The sequence below is a fragment of the Leucoraja erinacea genome, chromosome 11, assembly GCF_028641065.1.
Source record: "Leucoraja erinacea ecotype New England chromosome 11, Leri_hhj_1, whole genome shotgun sequence".
NCBI lineage: Eukaryota > Metazoa > Chordata > Chondrichthyes > Rajiformes > Rajidae > Leucoraja > Leucoraja erinaceus.
Window position 1 is genome coordinate 3,506,127 of NC_073387.1, and position 17,334 is coordinate 3,523,460.

General features: G+C 43.9%; 1 protein-coding gene across 1 annotated transcript in view; it reads right to left on the minus strand.

Annotated features, from left to right (window-relative positions):
- LOC129701420 (serine/threonine-protein kinase 32A-like) overlaps positions 1 to 17,334 on the minus strand; it is a 289,291-nt gene that overhangs the window by 40,181 nt on the left and 231,776 nt on the right. The gene's annotated exons all lie outside the window — the stretch shown is intronic.

Below are 17,334 nucleotides of genomic sequence, written 5' to 3' on the forward strand. Positions count from 1 at the left end.
CAGTTTCCTCCCAGACGTATAGGTTTGTCGGCTTGGGCTTGTATACTTGGTATAAGTGTAAATTGTCCCTAGTGTGTGTAGGATAGTGCTAATGTGCGATCACTAGTTGGCACAGGCTCGTTGTTTCCGCATTGTATCCGTAAACTAAACTGAACTAAACTAAGTACCACACCAACAACAAAGTAACTTTTAGGTGATGCATTAATTTAACATTTACATTAACTTGACTTTTTCCATTAGTTTAGCAAGCAAAAATAATTGTTTATTTCTACCCAGTGGAAATTAGCAGCCTTGTGTATTAACATTGTTATTTGTCTTCCGAAACACAGAGCGAGGAAATGAGGTGGGTAAGCTCTAGAGGACGTTGCACAACTGTGGTAAGTTTTTCCACAACAAGTTCTCAAAATGGAAACGCTACTTGGCAGAGTACACAAAGTACTGTGATCTGTGCGTGTGTGTGTGTATGCGTGTTTGTGTGTGTGTGTGTGTGTGTGTGTTTGTGTGTGTGTGTGTGTGTGTGTGTGTGTGTGTGTGTGTGTGTGTGTGTGTGTGTGTGTGTGTGTGTGTGTGTGTGTGTTGTGTGCGTGTTTGCGTGCTTGTGTGTGTGCATGCAGGTGTAGGCGTGTACATGAGAGTGTGTGTAAGTCTGCCTGTGTACATACCTACATGTATGTGTTTATATGTGTATGCGTGTGTGGCAGCACGGTGCTTTAGGAGGCGGGCTCACCCTGATCAGTGTGGAAAGTTTGTTTACTAGCAGATCACCTATTAATTGCACAGCTTATTCTTATTACAACAATATGATCTGAAATATTGTGTTTCAATAAGAACTAGGGTGGCAGGGTGGTGCAGCGGTAGAGCTACTGCCTTGCAGCACCAGAAACCCGGGTTCAATCCTGACTACGGGTGCTGTCTGTACGGAGTTTGTACGTTCTCTCTATGCATGAATTTTCTACGAGATCATCGGTTTCCTCCCACACTCCAACGACGTGCAGGTTTGTAGGTTAATTGGCTTGGTATGAATGTAAAATTGTCCCTAGTGTATGTGGGGTAGTGTTAGTGTGCGAGGATCGCTGGTCAGTGCGGACTCAGTAGGACGAAGGGTTTGTTTTTGCGCTGCATTTCAAAACTAAACTAAACTAAACTGAACTACCATTCCAGAATGCTAGTTATACTGCACAATAAAGAGTCCAAATAAAATCAATATGGGATGGGTAAGCACAGACTTTTTGTTTCATGTCAAACATTTTTTTCTTTTAGTTCTTTTATTTTTGTTTCATGTCAAATCCTTTTTGAGGATGCATCTAGGAAAATGGACAAGGGAGAGCCAGTGGATGTAGTGTACCTGGACTTTCAGAAAGTCTTTGATAAGGTCCCACATAGGAGATTAGTGGATAAAATTAGAGCACATGGTATTGGGGGTAGGGTGCTGACATGGATAGAAAATATGTTGGCAGACAGGAAACAAAGAGTATGGATTAATGGGTCCCTTTCGGAATGGCAGGCAGTGACTAGTGGAGTACTGCAAGGCTCGGTGCTGGCACCGCAGCTATTTACAATATACATTAATGATTTAGGTGAAGGGATTACAAGTAACATTAGCAAATTTGCAGGTGACACAAAGCTGGGTGGCAGTGTGAACTGTGAGGAGGATGCTATGAGGATGCAGGGTGACTTGGACAGGTTGGGTGAGTGGGAAGATGCATGGCAGATGAAGTTTAATGTAGATAAATGTGAGGTTATCCACTTTGGCGGCAAGAATAGGAAGGCAGATTATTATCTGAATGGTGTCAAGTTAGGAAAAAGGGAAGTACAACGAGATCTGGGTGGCCTTGTACATCAGTCACTGAAAGTAAGCATGCAGGTACAGCAGGCAGTGAAGAAAGCTAATGGCATGTTGGCCTTTATAACAAGATGAGTTGAGTATAGCAGCAAAGAGGTCCTTCTGAGTTGTACAGGGACCTGGTGAGACCATACCTGGAGCATTGTGTGGAGTTTTCGTTTCGAAATTTGAGGAAGGACATTCTTGCTAGTGAGGGAGTGCAGCGTAGGTTCAGAAGGTTAATTCCCAGGATGGCGGGACTGTCATATGTTGAAAGAATGGAGTGACTGGGCTTATATACACTGGCATTTAGAAGGATGAGTGGGGATCATTGAAACATATAAGATTATTAAGGGATTGGACACGCTAGAGGCAGGAAACATGTTCCTGATGTTGGGGGAGACCAGAACCTGGGGCCACAGTTTAAGAATAAGGGGTAGGCCATTTAGAATGGAAATGAGGAAAAACATTTTCACCCAGAGATTAGTGAATCTGTGAATTTTCTTCCTCAGAAGGCAGTGGAGGCCGATTCTCTGGATGTGTTCAAGAGAGCTAGATAGGGCTCTTAAAGATAGTGGAATCAAGGTATTTGGGGAGAAGGCAGGAACGGGGTACTGATTGTGAATGATCACCCATGATCACATTGAATAGTGAACTTCCATTCAAAAAACAATTTTAAATACCAACAATTTTGCCTGTAAAGAATGTTATACTTCCAGAAAATTAACAAGATTTAAAAAAGGCGTTGGAAATACACATTCCAAGCTTAAATCATCGGTAAAAATGATGTGCCATAGCTGGCTCGAAGGGCCGAATGGCCTACTCCTGCCCCTATTGTTTGTTGTCTATTATTTATTGAATAATGTACAGTATTTGTATAACACGACTGGTGAATGGCCCCTCTCCCCATCAGCCCCACATGTTGACATTGATGACAATAAGTGTCCCGTAAATCTAATTGAATTTTCTGCAGTTAAAAAAAATGCTGACTATGTAAAGTGGAAACTAAGAAGTGCTTGAGGTCTAAATTCAACAGCTCTCAGCACTGTATCTGCAGATGTTGAGCAGTCTTTGCACAGATTGCAATGCATGCATTAGAGTGAGCTCAGTTCAAATACCAACCCTTCTCAACACAATGTTAACCATTCTGGATGGACCATCCCAGGGCCACTGATGTATAGTTCATGTTTAAGCTGAGATCGGAGCTGAGCAGTCATTTGATTGAGGGCAGTGCTACTGAAGGGTGATGCAACAAAATACTGCACACAAAGCTAGTGGAAAACTAGAACACCTCCAAAAGCTTTGTGAGGCTCATGGTTAAAACCCTTCCATTGACTAAAATTGGATTATGAAGTGTAATCAGATTGAATTAAGGCACAAAGGAGCTATAATGTACTAGAGTGACAGAACAAGCTTGCGGGGCCGAATATGTGAATCATATTTTGGCTTCTTAGCCGTAGGAATTCTCCAAGGAATGTCCAGATTAATTGACGTTAACTATGTTGATGCCTGCCATGTTTAGTTTAGTTTAAAGATACAGCGTGGAAACAGGCCCATCAGGCCACCGAGCCTGCACTCGACTGTGATCCCCGCACATTAACACTATCCTCGAGACAATTTATATTTATACCAAGCCAAGCCATACATGTGGGAGGAAACTGAAGATCCTGGAGAAAACCCACACGGTCGCGGGGAGAATGTACAAACTCCGTACAGGCAGCCACCCCAAGTCGGGATCGAACCCTTGGTCTCTGGCGCTGTATGCGATGTAAAGCAACAACTCTACCGCTGCCCCACCATGCCCCCCATTTACAGATACATTTATTAGCAAGGATCACTGGACAGTGATTGGAAACATGGAAACACTGCTGGGATTCGTGCTCTTCCAGCCAGAAAGATCACAAGCAGACCAGCTCACTCAGCAGGCAGGTCTGTGAGGATATATTAAAGGGAGTAAGACACCTGGCTCTTCAAGCTCAGTCCAGTATTCGGTAAAAACAATTTTAGTACATCTAAATTCCCACTTAGTATCCTCTGCTGAGTTAAGTAGCAATGTTACAAAATTTTGAGATTTTAAAAATCAAGTCTGCAATTTATCCCATCAGATAAAGCATAACAATAAGTTTAATTTGACACCAAATTCACTTTCATATCTCAAGTATTAAAAAAGTTATGGCCATTTTCATACTCGGAAATTAGCATCTTGTTCCCTATTGATTTTCAATGGACATTACAAAAATGTGATCTTGGATAGTCAAAAGCCCATTTCTTAAGGAAAGATTAACATTTTTAAATAGCCTAAGTGTCCAAAGATTATTCACAAATAATTCACAATATAACATGATTTTTATATCTAATTTACATTAATTTATAGGCCAAATGGAAGGAATTTAGTGTTCAATTGCTGTAAATAAATGCCCATTTAAATCGGCTTTCTAGTGGGTTTCTGTGAACGCGCTGGTTTAGAACGTTGACATCGCGCTGGATTAGTGCCCTCAAATGCTGAGAAAAATACTGCGGGATATAAAAAGCCCAAAATGAACTACTCGCTATAGATAACTTGATATTAAGGGTTATATATATGCCCCATTTAATGTAAAAATAAGGTACATACCTTTAATTGTTTGCTTTATAAAACCCTGGGGCTGCGAGAGGTTGCGGAATGAGACAGTAATTTTAAAACTATTATAACTATATTATCGAGGCCTATAAAACTAATAATACCTTTTGCGACCGGGTCTTGCAGCGATTTTTCATTAATGATTTACTAGGCTGAACATCTGCGATTAGTACAGCCTAGTAAAAATCGCGTTTTAAACCCGCCCCCTCCAAACAGCGCCAAAATCGCGGACATGGCTGAGGGCAGATTCCCAATGACGATTCAGGTAGGTTTTGTAACATACCTAAGTTAAGGGCCAAAAATCTCCCAAACTCAATATACTGTCAATAAACTATCAATAAAATATTTGCCCTGCATTCAACTAAAGGTTATTGATGTTGAACATTCTCACCAAATGAGCATTCAGTTCATTTTGAAATTGAGAATGATATAGAGTAACAACCTGTTGGGTAGAGAATGTTTTCTTCATCTCATCAATAAATGGCCGGTTCCTTACTCTGAACGTATGGCCTTAGTTCCATACATTTTATGCAGTGGAAACACAGCCTGAGTATCTATCTTTTACCCACTCATTTTTCTGAATCTGCTTAATCTCTCCTTATTAGACAAATACTTTGCCAGGAATCACTTTGATGAATCGTGGTCTCAACAGGGTAATCATTTCCCCCTGTTGCGTACGATGAAAAACTGCACCAGGTACTTTAGATGTGTCTCAAAGTCTTATACAAATGTCGAATCTTTACTTTTGCATGTTGGACCCGCTCAATAGAAGCCAAGGTGACCAGAAAAGTGTATTAATGTTTAAGGCATCAGAGAAGATTCAACATGTCCAAGAGGATTTTCTCAAACTCATATAGATGCGTTGTAGAAAGTATTCTTTTTTTTAAATTTTTTTTTTAAATATTTTATTTATTAGAAGTGAGTACAATGCATTGGTACAAAAACGATGTTAACATATTACATTCTCTGTACAACTTCACTTTTTTTTAAAGAGAGAAGTGAGAAAGAAGAGAAGAAAAAGAGGTTGTGAAAAGTGAAGAATAGATTAGTGAGCGTGGGTGAAAAACCAATAAAGAAAAAGTGAAAGAGAAGGAATAAGTGAAGAAGGAAAGCAGGAGGGAGATTATTCCATTGCCACAGTGAGATGATTTTTTTTTAATATTCTAAATCATCTTTCACCCATACCTGAAACTGTTGGTTTTCATGATACTATGTCACCACATGAATCCAAGAAATCAATAAATGGGGACCAACTCCTTAAGAATAGGTCTTGTTTGTCTTTTAGGAGGAGTCTTATTTCTTCCAAATGTGCTGTGTCGAGCATATTACTGATCCACATTTTAAATGTTGGTATATTAGCATTTTTCCAAAATTTAAGTATAAGTTTTTTTGCTGTTATTAACCCATAATTGAAAAATGAGTTTTGGTGTGTATTTAATTTGTTCCCATCTCCAAATATAATCATTTCAGTGTTAGGTTCCATTTTTGTCTTAAATAGCTTTGAGAATATATTCTCGAGAAAGTATTCTAATGGGACGCATCTCAGTGTGTGGTAAGGCAACTGCACTAGACTCGACCACCTGGGGCCGCAGAGAGTGATGAACACAGCCCAGAACGCATCACTTCCTTCTATCCAATTCACCTTTATGGTGCGTTGCAGTAGGAAGGGTGGAAGTATTGTCACGATGCTGCCATCTTAGCCACTCCCTTTTCTTATCTATTTTTTTGCAGTATGCCAGATGTCACTATAGAGTCATAGAGTGATACAGCGTGGAAACAGGCCCTTCGGCCTAACTTGCCCGCACCATCCAACATGTCCCATCTACACTAATCCCACCTGCCTGCATTTGGTCCATATCCCTCTAAACATGTCCTATCCATTTATTTGTCTAATTGTTTCTTAAACGTTCCGATTGTCCCTGCCTCAACTCTTCGACAGCTTGTTCCATACACCTCGCAGCTCATTTCATGCACCTACATTTTTTGCAACATTCAGTTATTTTGCATTTGTTGTTGTATTTATTAGTGTATTTATTATTGTCATGTGAAATGTGTACTCTGTGAGCTTCATGTGAGCAAGTAATTTAATGGTTGTTTAGTTTAGTTTAGTTTAGAGATACAGCGCCCGAACAGACTCTTCGACCCATCGAGTTCAAACCGACCAGCGATCCCTGCACATTACACTTTCTACACACACTAGGGACAATTTACATTCATACCAAACCAATTAACCTACTAACCTGTATGTCTTAGGAGTGTAGGAGGAAACTGAAGTTCTCGGAGAAAGCCCATGCAGTCACGGGGAGAATGTACAAACTCCGTACAGACAACACCCATAGGCCTGTTTCCGTGCTGTAATTGTTATATGGTTATATGATATGGTTATATAGTCAGGACCGTACCCGGGTCACTAGCGCTCTAAGGGCTGTAAGGCAGCAACTCCTGGGGTATATGTCAATCAACTAATCTGAATCTGAATCAAGATATACCTTTGTTCTTAATGCTTGCTGAAATTGCTTTGTTACCTTTTACATTTCATGAAGAATGTACAAAGATTCTCCTGCAACAATGACATATTGTGTTAATAGACCCTTCACCTCCTAAAATTTCTCTTTAGAATTGCTACTGAAAAATTTAAATACCCTGGAGTCTACGTGACTAGAAAATACCCCTCTTTATTTCAAGCACATTTTCCACCATTAATCACCAAATTAAATGCCCTAATTCATTTTTGGAAAACACTTCCGATTTCCCTTATAGGTAGAATAAATTCAATTCAATTCAATTCAACTTTAATGTCATCGCACAAAATACAAGTATCAGTACAACGAAATGCAGTTTTGCGTCAGTCCGTAGTAGTTGTACATAAAGAGAAAAAACAAGAAAAAAATAGAAAGAGAGAAGATACAGAATAATCAGGAAATACAGAATGATTAAACAAAGGGGGACGGAGGGACCAGAGAAGTCTATCGTCGGGACTCCGAGTTCAGCAGTGTGATTGTGTTGTTATAGAAGCTTTTCCTCATCCTGCTGGTACGTGACCTGAGGCTCCTGTACCGCCTCCCTGATGGGAGGAGGGCAAACAGTCCATGGTTGGGGTGTGAGGGGTCTTTGATGATCTTCCCAGCCCGTCTCAGACACCGTTTTCGGTGGAGGGCATCCATGGCAGGGAGCGGGGCACCGATGATGTGCTGCGCGGTTTTCACCACCCGTTGTAGTGCTTTCCTGTCCGCAGCAGTGCAGCTGCTGTACCATACCGTGAAGCAGGTGGTCAGGATACTCTCTATGGTACAGCGGTAGAACGTGGGTCAGGATCTGGGGGGACAGGTGGGCTTTCTTGAGCCTCCTAAGGAAGTAAAGGCGCTGCTGTGCCTTTTTGATCAGCTTGGAGGTGTTGAGGGACCAGGACAAGTCCTCCGAGATATGCACTCCGAGGAATTTATAGCTGGAGACGCGCTCCACCTCAGTCCCGTTGATATGGATGGCGGTATGACTGCCTCCTCTGGTCTGCTTGAAGTCGACAATAATCTCCTTCGTCTTTTTGGAGTTGAGGATGAGGTTATTGTCGGCACACCAGGTGGTCAGGTGCTGGATCTCATCCCTGTAGGCTGACTCATCGTTGTCGCTGATCAGTCCTACTACCGTGGTATCGTCAGCAAACTTAATAATGGCGTTGGATCCGTACTTTGGGATGCAGTCGTGGGTGAAGAGGGAGTAGAGGAGAGGGCTGAGCACACAGGGGTGTTATAGTGGAGGAGTATAAATGCCATAAGGCAAAATGCCATAAAGATGATTTTCCTTCCACAACTCCTGTACCTATTTCAATCAATACCGTTTACCTCTTAAAAACTTTTTTAAACAACTCGGCTCTGTGATTACAAACTTTATCTGGGATTATAAAACTCATAGAATTCATAAACAACATTTATGCAAACCTAAAGAAATGGGTGGACTGGCTCTCCCTAATTTTCTTCTCTATTATTGGGCAACTAATATTAAAAATCTAATTTTTACTGGCTGGACGATACTTGCTAACAAGAAAACTGGTTAAAAATGTAGAGGGAAGATTGTTTGCCTTTCAATACAGGCGCGATTCTTCTCTCTCCAATACATTTGAAGAAATCAATGTATGAGAAAAATCCGATAATCCATAGCACCGTACGAATCTGGAAAGCGTTGAAATCAACCCTTAAATTGAGAAATTTCTCTCTCTTCATACCAATCGCCCATAATCCCTCGTTTAAACCGTCTACTTTAGACAAGGCGTTTGCACAATGGGAAAGCTTAGGAATTAAAAAGCTGGGAGATCTTTATGAGAAGGGGACCTTCCTTTCGTTTCAAGAATTACAGGTGAAATATCATTTGAAAGGTAGTCATTACTTCAGATATCTTCAAATACCAGACTATGTGAAAATACACACGCAAGATTGTCACTCTATGGGCCCAGATATATTAGACGAATGCTTGAACAGAAAGACGGATACAGATAAGTTGATATCCTATTTCTACAATACCCTTTTAAATGTACATATCCCATCGTCAGAAATAATTAGGCGAGCATGGGAAGTCGAATTGGGTTTAACAATTTCTAAGGATAGTTGGGAGGAAAGTCTTTTATATATACATTACTGTTCTCTTAATGTTAGGCACTCCCTAATACAATTTAAAATATTGCATAGACTCTATTATTCAAAGTCTAAATTGAACAAGATCTTCCCAAATGTCTCTCCTATCTGCGATAAATGTCTCCTCCAAGAAGCGACTATAACCCATTCTTTTGTTTCCTGCACAAAATTACAAAACTTCTGGAGGGGAATTTTTGATATCTTTTCTAAAATACTTAAAACTAAATTGGACCCTGACATAAAATTAACCACACTAGGTATGTCAGAGGCCTGTTCTGAGCTAACGATATTTCAAAGATGTTTCCTTAACTATGGCCTGATAACGGCGAAAAAATTAATACTCAAATTTTGGAAACAGACAACTGTCCCTACAGTGAAGATGTGGATCACAGACATGTCCGAGACACTACATTTGGAAAGCATTAGGCTTGTCTTGGCGAAAAAAACAGATCAATTTCTTAAGACATGGACACCCTTTATCAATTTCTTACAACAATAATATGGTGCAACACAAATTTAAATTTAAATTCGATGCTGGGTTAGGTGAGGCGGGCGGGGGGGACGAGGGGCAAGGTATATCTCCACTTTTCTTTTTCTGTTTTTTTAATTTCTATATTTTTCTGCTGCACTGCTTTGGTAGTTTAGGGAATAAACTTCTTCAATCTTCTTCTTCAATCTACCTTTTCACTTTCTACCTCTTTTCTTTCTTGTTTTCTCTTTCTTTTCTTTTTTCATTTTCATAATGTAGGTTATAAGGTTAAAAATTAAGCTGTACAATAATTGTATAATTTTAAATGTCGAATGTTTTAACTCTGTACAATTGCTTCTAATAAAAAATAAATAAATAAATAATTTAAAAAAAACATTTAATGAAGAATGTATAAAGATTCTCCTGCAACAATTATATGTGTTAATATACAATACAATACAATACCTTTATTTGTCATTTGAACCTCACATGAGGTTCAAACGAAATGTAGTTTCTGCAGCCATACAATACAATAAAAGAACCAAAACTCACACCAACACTATTCACATAAACATCCATCACAGTGGCTCTCCTCCTCACTGTGATGGAAGGCAAAGTTCTTGTCTCTCCCCTGCACTCCATTTCCCTCCCGACGTCGAGGTCAAAGCCCCCGGCGGGCGCTAGTCCACGGCAAATTAAGGCCGCGCCGGGCGTTGTAGGGCCCCCCTCCAGGTCACTCTCAACCCCGCAATTCAGGCGGGAGAAGTCGCCGCTGCCGGTGCCCCGCAAAGCAGCCTCCCACCGGGGATCCGCGAGCTCCCGGTGTCACCATCCACCGGAGCCGGGCCGCATCAACGCGCCACCGCCGCTCTCCACGCCCCGAAGCCGGCCAGCTCCACGTAGGTAAGTCTGCAGCAGCTCCTCAGCAGCTCCACAGCAGCTCCACAGCAGCTCCACAGCAGCTCCACTGCAGCTCCCCAGCAGCTCCTCAGCTCCACAGCAGGCTCCACAGGCTCCGCGGCTCCTCAGCAGCTCCCCAGCTCCACAGGCTCCGTGACTTGAGCCTCCAGGTCGTTCCGGTGGAGGCCGCCCCACGGCGCTAGGCCCCAACGGCAACGGAGCTCCGACAGGGAAAAGGTCGGGTCTCCATGCAGGGAAGAGATTAAAAGTTTCCCCCACCCACCCCCCCACCCCCCACACATACACATTTAAAAAAAACCCCGATAAACAGCTACAAACTAAACCCTCAACAGGACAAAAAAACAAAAAAACACAGACAGACTGCAGAGGCCGCTGCGACACCGGTCGCGCCGCCCACCTATTTTAATATTTATAATATTTTATATTATTTTAATATATAATATTTTAAATACGAATGAACCTTACTATGCAATGGAATTTATCTCCAACGACTCCTGCCCATTCTACAGAAGCACCACAGAAAGCATCCTATGCAGATGCATCAGAGCTTGGTATGGCAACTGCTCTGCTATTGCAGAGAGCAGAGCCCGTTCCCGCATGCAGACCACAAGGCAGTCAACAGAATCGAGGACCACTCACAACCCAGTCATTCTCCATTCGCCCCTTTTCTACTGGTCGGAAGATATAAAAGCTTGAAAACATGTGCCATCAGGCTAAAGAACTTCTTCCTCTTGCTTATCCGTCTCTTGAATAGACCTTTCATAGACCCAGAAATGGAAAATAATAATTTATCTATCAAACTCCCTATATTGACTTGACTTGGTCATTATGCATTAAGTTCAATGTTTACCACAGTTATTGTCTAACCTCTGCAATAAGTTTTTTTTTTTTGAAATAGTCTCTCAAACTATTTTTCTGCTTTTAGGAGATAAACAGAATTGTGTCCTTGATATCACTTGTTATATTTTCTTTTCTTCTGGGTCAAGGTAATTCTTCAATACAGGTGCACAACCTTTTATCCGAAGTTCCAAATAACGAAAAGCTCCGAATAGCGGACATTTTTTCGGTCCTTGAAGAAAGGTCCTTGAAGACGTTCACCGAGGGCGGCCCGCAGAGGTGACAGCGGAACCTCTGGTCGGTCCTCGAAGAAAGGGGAACTAAATCCCCATTCATAAAAGAGAAGGTGAGGGTATATTGCGCGGGAGGGTTAATAATTAACAATCTGCTGCTGCCTGCCCGCTGAGTTAAAAAGTTCCCACGGTAAACTCACGATACACAGTGTATCGTGAGTCTTGCATGGGAACTTTTTAAACTCAACGGGCAGGCAGCAGCAGATTGTCGCTCCCTTCAGTTTCACCCTACCTACACCCCTCTGCTTCCCGGCCATGTGTGTGACCCCTTCCCTCCCCTCCCCTCTCCAGCTCCCCGCCCATTGCACCGGCGCGGGGGCTTTGCACTGTCTTTACGTCGGCGATGCCAGCAGGTCAGTGCCAGTCACCGGAGATGTCAGGACCAACGGGACACCGACCCCCAGGGCCACTGCAAGCACGGAGATCCCAGAGACCCACAGCCAGCAGCAGCCCAGCCCCGATACAACTCCAGAGGAACACGAAGCTGAAGGTGTGCAAGGTACGTCTTGGTCTTGGGGTTGCGGATGAGGCGGCGCAGCTCGGGCTGTGACGTCTCCGGCCACCCCCCTGTACAGGAGCTGAGACTGGGAACTGTGGGGTTGTTTGCAGTTGCAGAGGGAGGGGGCAAGGGCGGTACAGTTCCCAGTCTCAGCTCCATTCCAGGGGGGGTGGCCGGAAACGTCAGGACCAACGGGACACCGACTGCAAGCACGGAGATCCCAGAGACTCACAGCCAGCAGCAACTCTAGCCCAGCCCCGCTCCAACTCCAGAGGAACCCGGGTTGCGGATGAGGGGGCGCAGCTCGGGCTGTGGGCTAACTGCCACTTGTCGCTCTAGCGGCCCATCGGGGAGTGGGTTCCCGTTGGTCCTGACGTCTCCGGCCACCCCCCTGGACAGGAGCTGAGCAACTAATTTTGTGCCATTAATTGATGTATTGCAACATGGTGCTTTATGCATTCAGATGTAAAGTCTTCTAACTCTTTCACCATTGTTCAGTGAAATGATCTTACTATTAAAGTCTGCTCCTTTCGATCACACATGGTTATCATTTACCTAACATCTTGCTCTATCAGTTTTCTCATTTGCTCTAAAATCTGCCGCTTTCTTCTCATCCCAGCCCGAAACCCCACTCCCCATTTTCTTAATTCAAGACCCTGATAGCTGGATTAATCCCAGATTCTGTGCTACCTGATATGAATAGTTTATGGGACAATTAAATTGAATGTTCATTCGATTTGCATGGTTTCAGACTGATGTTCAGCATATGTATTTGTAAACCAAAAAAGTCACTGGAGAGCTATTGTTATTGAATTTTAAATAAACATTTTGGAAAGAGATCCTTCCCAGATCATAATGTGTAGGAAGGAACTGCAGATGCTGGTTTACACCAAAGATAGACAAAAAATGCTGGAGTAACTCCGCGGGACAGGCAGCATCTCTGGAGAAAAGGAATAGGTGACGTTTCGACTGAGTCAGGGGAGAGGGAGACACAGAGATAAGGAAGTGTAAAGGGCCTGTCCCACTTGGGCCGTAATTTATGCGACAGGCCAGTAGTGACTAATGCTGCCGGTCCCGCTGAGTTACTCCTGCATTTTGTGTCTATCGTCCAATCGTCTTGGTCCCGCTCTGGGAGTAGGAGTGGGGGTGGATCCGGATCCGCATCGGCCGTGAGCCCCAGGCCGAGTTCGGCCATCGTTTGCCTGCTTCTGCTGCTGTTGAAGATGAGACGTCGTGTCGCGCCAGGGTCTTGGGCCTGTCCCACTTTGGCCGTCAGTTATGCATCAGGCCGGTGGCGCGCGAAGATTTCGTGCAGGACGAAGTCCACACACCTCCACACCACTCCATGAGCCCGTCCCGCGCTCCCCACACGCTCCCCACGCACTACCCACACGCTACCCACATGCTAGCAGGTCGTGTAAATGGTGCGCGAATGACAGCCAAGTGGGACAGGCTGCTGAGTTACTCCAGCATTTTGTGTCGATCTTTAACATTCATACTGCTGGGGTGCAAGCTGCCCAAGCGAAATATGAGGTGCTGTTCCTCCAATTTGCACTGGGCCTCACTCTGACAATGGAGGAGGCCCAGGACAGAAAGGCCAGTGTTTGGAATGGGAGGGGGAATTAAAGTCTTTAGCAACCGGGAAATCAGGTAGGTTAAGGTGGACTGAACGGATGTGTTCAGCGAAACGATCGCCGAGCCTGCACTTAGTCTCGCTGATACATAGGATTCCACACCTCGAACAGCGGAGATTAGTTATATCTTGATCAGTGTGCATCAAAATAATTTCATTTTAGCTGTACCTTTAGAACTTTCTAATGACCTTTTAACCTTTAAGTAGAGATGCAATTATAAAGCAATAACCCAATAATTAAGGGTTAATTATCAACAATACTTCTGCTGTTACCTGGCATTTAATTTTAATTATATGTTATTTGATTGTAATTACAAAGAACTGCACCAGTGTGTACAGAATATACAAGGCATTCTGATAATTTAATATTTTAATTATAAAAATATTATTTGATATTAGTTGTTATTTACTTGACTACAATAATTGTTAGACAAATCACTTTTTGCAGTGGTCTTTGGCCCTGCACCATAAACCTCCCCCTTCGCTCCTCTGCCTCACTTATATTTTTCTTACATTGGCTCTGGTCGATAGTGCCTATTCCCGCTGGCAATGAGATTTGACACCACTGAATTAGTTACATTCTTCAGCCAACTTGAACTGTTAGCAACAGTTAGCCCAGCAGTCTACTGGCATAAATAAAGGCATTGCAGCTACGTTCAATTTGTAAGTCGTACAGAGGTCCATGGAAAGCAGCCGTCACTGGAAGTTTGCATTCTCATCCCTCTTCTCACCCATCCCCTCCTTCCATCCCATCCATCACCAGGCGCCACAGATGGTAGAACAGCCAAGGAAAGAGCGAATTTCAGCTCTAACAAGGGAAAAATAGTCAGTCCCTTTAGCCAGCCATTACCCACCGGAACCCACCTGGAGGGCCGGTAAGCAGACCAGCTGTGGGAGGGAGTGCAGTACCTCGACGGGGGAGTGGGCCGCTGGGGCACGGCTGGACCAAGAGGCCAAGCACGTGGACCGGATACGGTTCACAGTGGCGGAGGAGTGCGGGGAATGCCAACGGCTATACTTGTAAACATCTCAGGTGAACTGTCCTGGACCCAGTACACAGATGTAATCACAGGGAAGGCGTGCCAGTGCCTCTATTTTCTGAGAAGCTTCAAGAGATTTACGACTGAATACTCTGACAATTGTCTACTGATGCACTATAGAAAGTATCCTGACAAGTTGCATCATTTCCAGAACACACAGGAGCACAAGAGACTGCTGACAGTGGTTGATGCAGCCTAGCCCATCACTGGTATAGCCCTCCCCTAACTTTGAAAACATCTGGACAAAGCACTGCCTCAAGAAGGCGTCATTAGGGGTGGCGCAGCGGTAGAGTTGCTGCCTAACAGCACCAGAGACCCGGGTTCGATCCTGACCTCGGGTGCTATCTGTACGGAGTTTGATCGAGTGGTGGTGCCATCGAGTGTGGCAGCCTCGCTAGCAGCTGTTCGTCCTTTCATCCTTTTTTAAACTTTAGTCTGTTTAAAAGTTTTTTAAGGAGGTCTTTTAGTCTTTTTTTGTGGGGGGTGGGGGGGAGGAAGGGGGAAACTGTTTTTCTCAGTCACGAACTGGTCGAGGATGCGTCTTTCCTCCGAGCCACATCTTCTCCCCCTCCTCGCGGCCTACCATCTGGATTGGCGCACCTTCCCTGCCGGAGACTGGCTTGAGCTTGAGCTTCAGCAGCAGCACTGAAGTACCATCGCGGAGCGAGCGATGCCTTACGGGGATCGCCGTGTTGGAGCTCTGGAGTGTTTGGACTGCCGACTTTAACACCGTGAAGCTGTGGTCTGCGGAGCTTCCAGCCATGGGCGGCGCTGACTTTTAACTTCGCGGAGCCTGGGATCCTTGCCGGTATCACAAGTGTTGAATCTCCACCCAGCTCGGCCTGTGGACTTCGGGAGCAGCGGTCTCTGGTAGGAAGCGGCCGATTCGGAAACTCCAAGCCGCTGAGAGTGTTCTCCGTTCTGATGCCGGAGTTCCATCATCCCGGCGAGAGGGCCTGAAACATGAAGTGACTGCGGAGGCCTCAATAGACCCCGACCACGGGTGAACGGGAGGAAGATGACTGGACTTTGGTGCCTTCCCTCACAGTGGGAAACGTTGATTCTGCTGCGGGGGGATGTTTTTATGTTTTATGTTAAATTCTAAAGTGTTGTGCTTATCTTATTTGTTTGCTGCATGGTAACTCAAATTTCACTGCACCAATTGATGTATGTGACCATAAATATCCTTTGTCCTTTGTATGTTCTCCCTGTGACCGCGTGGGTTTTCTCCAGTTGCTCCGGTTTCCTCCCACAGTACAACTAGGTTTGTCGGTTAATTGGCTTCAGTAAAAAATTTAAATTATCCCTAGTGTGTAGGAGAGTGTTGGTGCATGGGAATCGCTGGTCGGCACGGAGTTGGTGGGCCGAACGGCCTCTTTCCATGGTGTATCTCCAAACTAAACTAAACTAAATCTATCATCAAGGATCCTCAACATCCAGGTCATGCCCTGTTCTCTTTGCTACGATCAGGCAGGAAGTACAGAAGCCTGAAGACCTACACCAACAGGCTCAGGAACAGTCCCTTTCCAACAAATTACCAGTTCTTGAACTGACACACACACACAATCCTAATCCTACCTCAGCAATGGAATACTTTAGACCATTTTTTGCACTACCATGGACTTGTATAATTGTGTTTTTCACTTAAAAAAATATTTTTTGCACAGTCTTTTTCTTTTTGCTGTCTGTAAAATGTATGTATAATATGATGTACATTTTTGGGTGTTGCCTGAGTCTATGTGCCTGCAATGCTGCTTCAAACAAGATTTTCATTGCACTTCTCCTTCACTCTACTTGTGCATATGACAATAGACTTGACTTCACTTGATACAAAGGATCCCTTTAGTTAAAAAAATACTTTTGTGGCGTTTTGCCTCCATCGGGGGTTGACACTCGTTCTGGCAAGCGGGGGCCTTCTCTGACTGCAGCGTTTGTCTGCCCTTTTGTCGTGGGTAGAGTCACCCGTGACTGGGTAATGGCGGGAAGGAGTCGTCACGAGGTATAGGGGTGTGCCATAGTCCCGGGTCAACCTTCCCCCATTTGCTTGTGTGTTGTTCTCTTTGCTTTGACAATAAAGATCTCTTTGATTCACCATGCGTGGCTTGCTTATTCACCGGCCATACTTTGACAACCTGTCCAGTCTCCATTTACATATCCGGTACACATTGCTGTCTAGGGACCAATACTAACTGTGCCATTTATGCTCGCAGTGGATGGAAGATCAATGAGTATTTATTTCATTTATTCAGAGGAAGTGCATGTCACAGAAAATGCCGACTCTCTTTCACCACCTCCTGAATGGAAGAGATAGTTTAGCGACACCTGCATTGGTGGTCAGCAGCCACATATAGGCCAGACTAGGTAAGGAAATCGGAATGAAAACTGAAAATGCAGGAAACATTTAGCTGGTCAGCTAGTCTCTGTGGAAAGAAAATAGTTATCGTTCTTGGTTTTGTCCACATTTTGTTCTCCTCTTATTCGTAGTACCACTTTTGCTGGTGATTGGATTTGATTTCACAGACTTAGCCAGAACCAAAATGCCATTGTTGAACTGCCAGGAAATGTTAGACCAGTT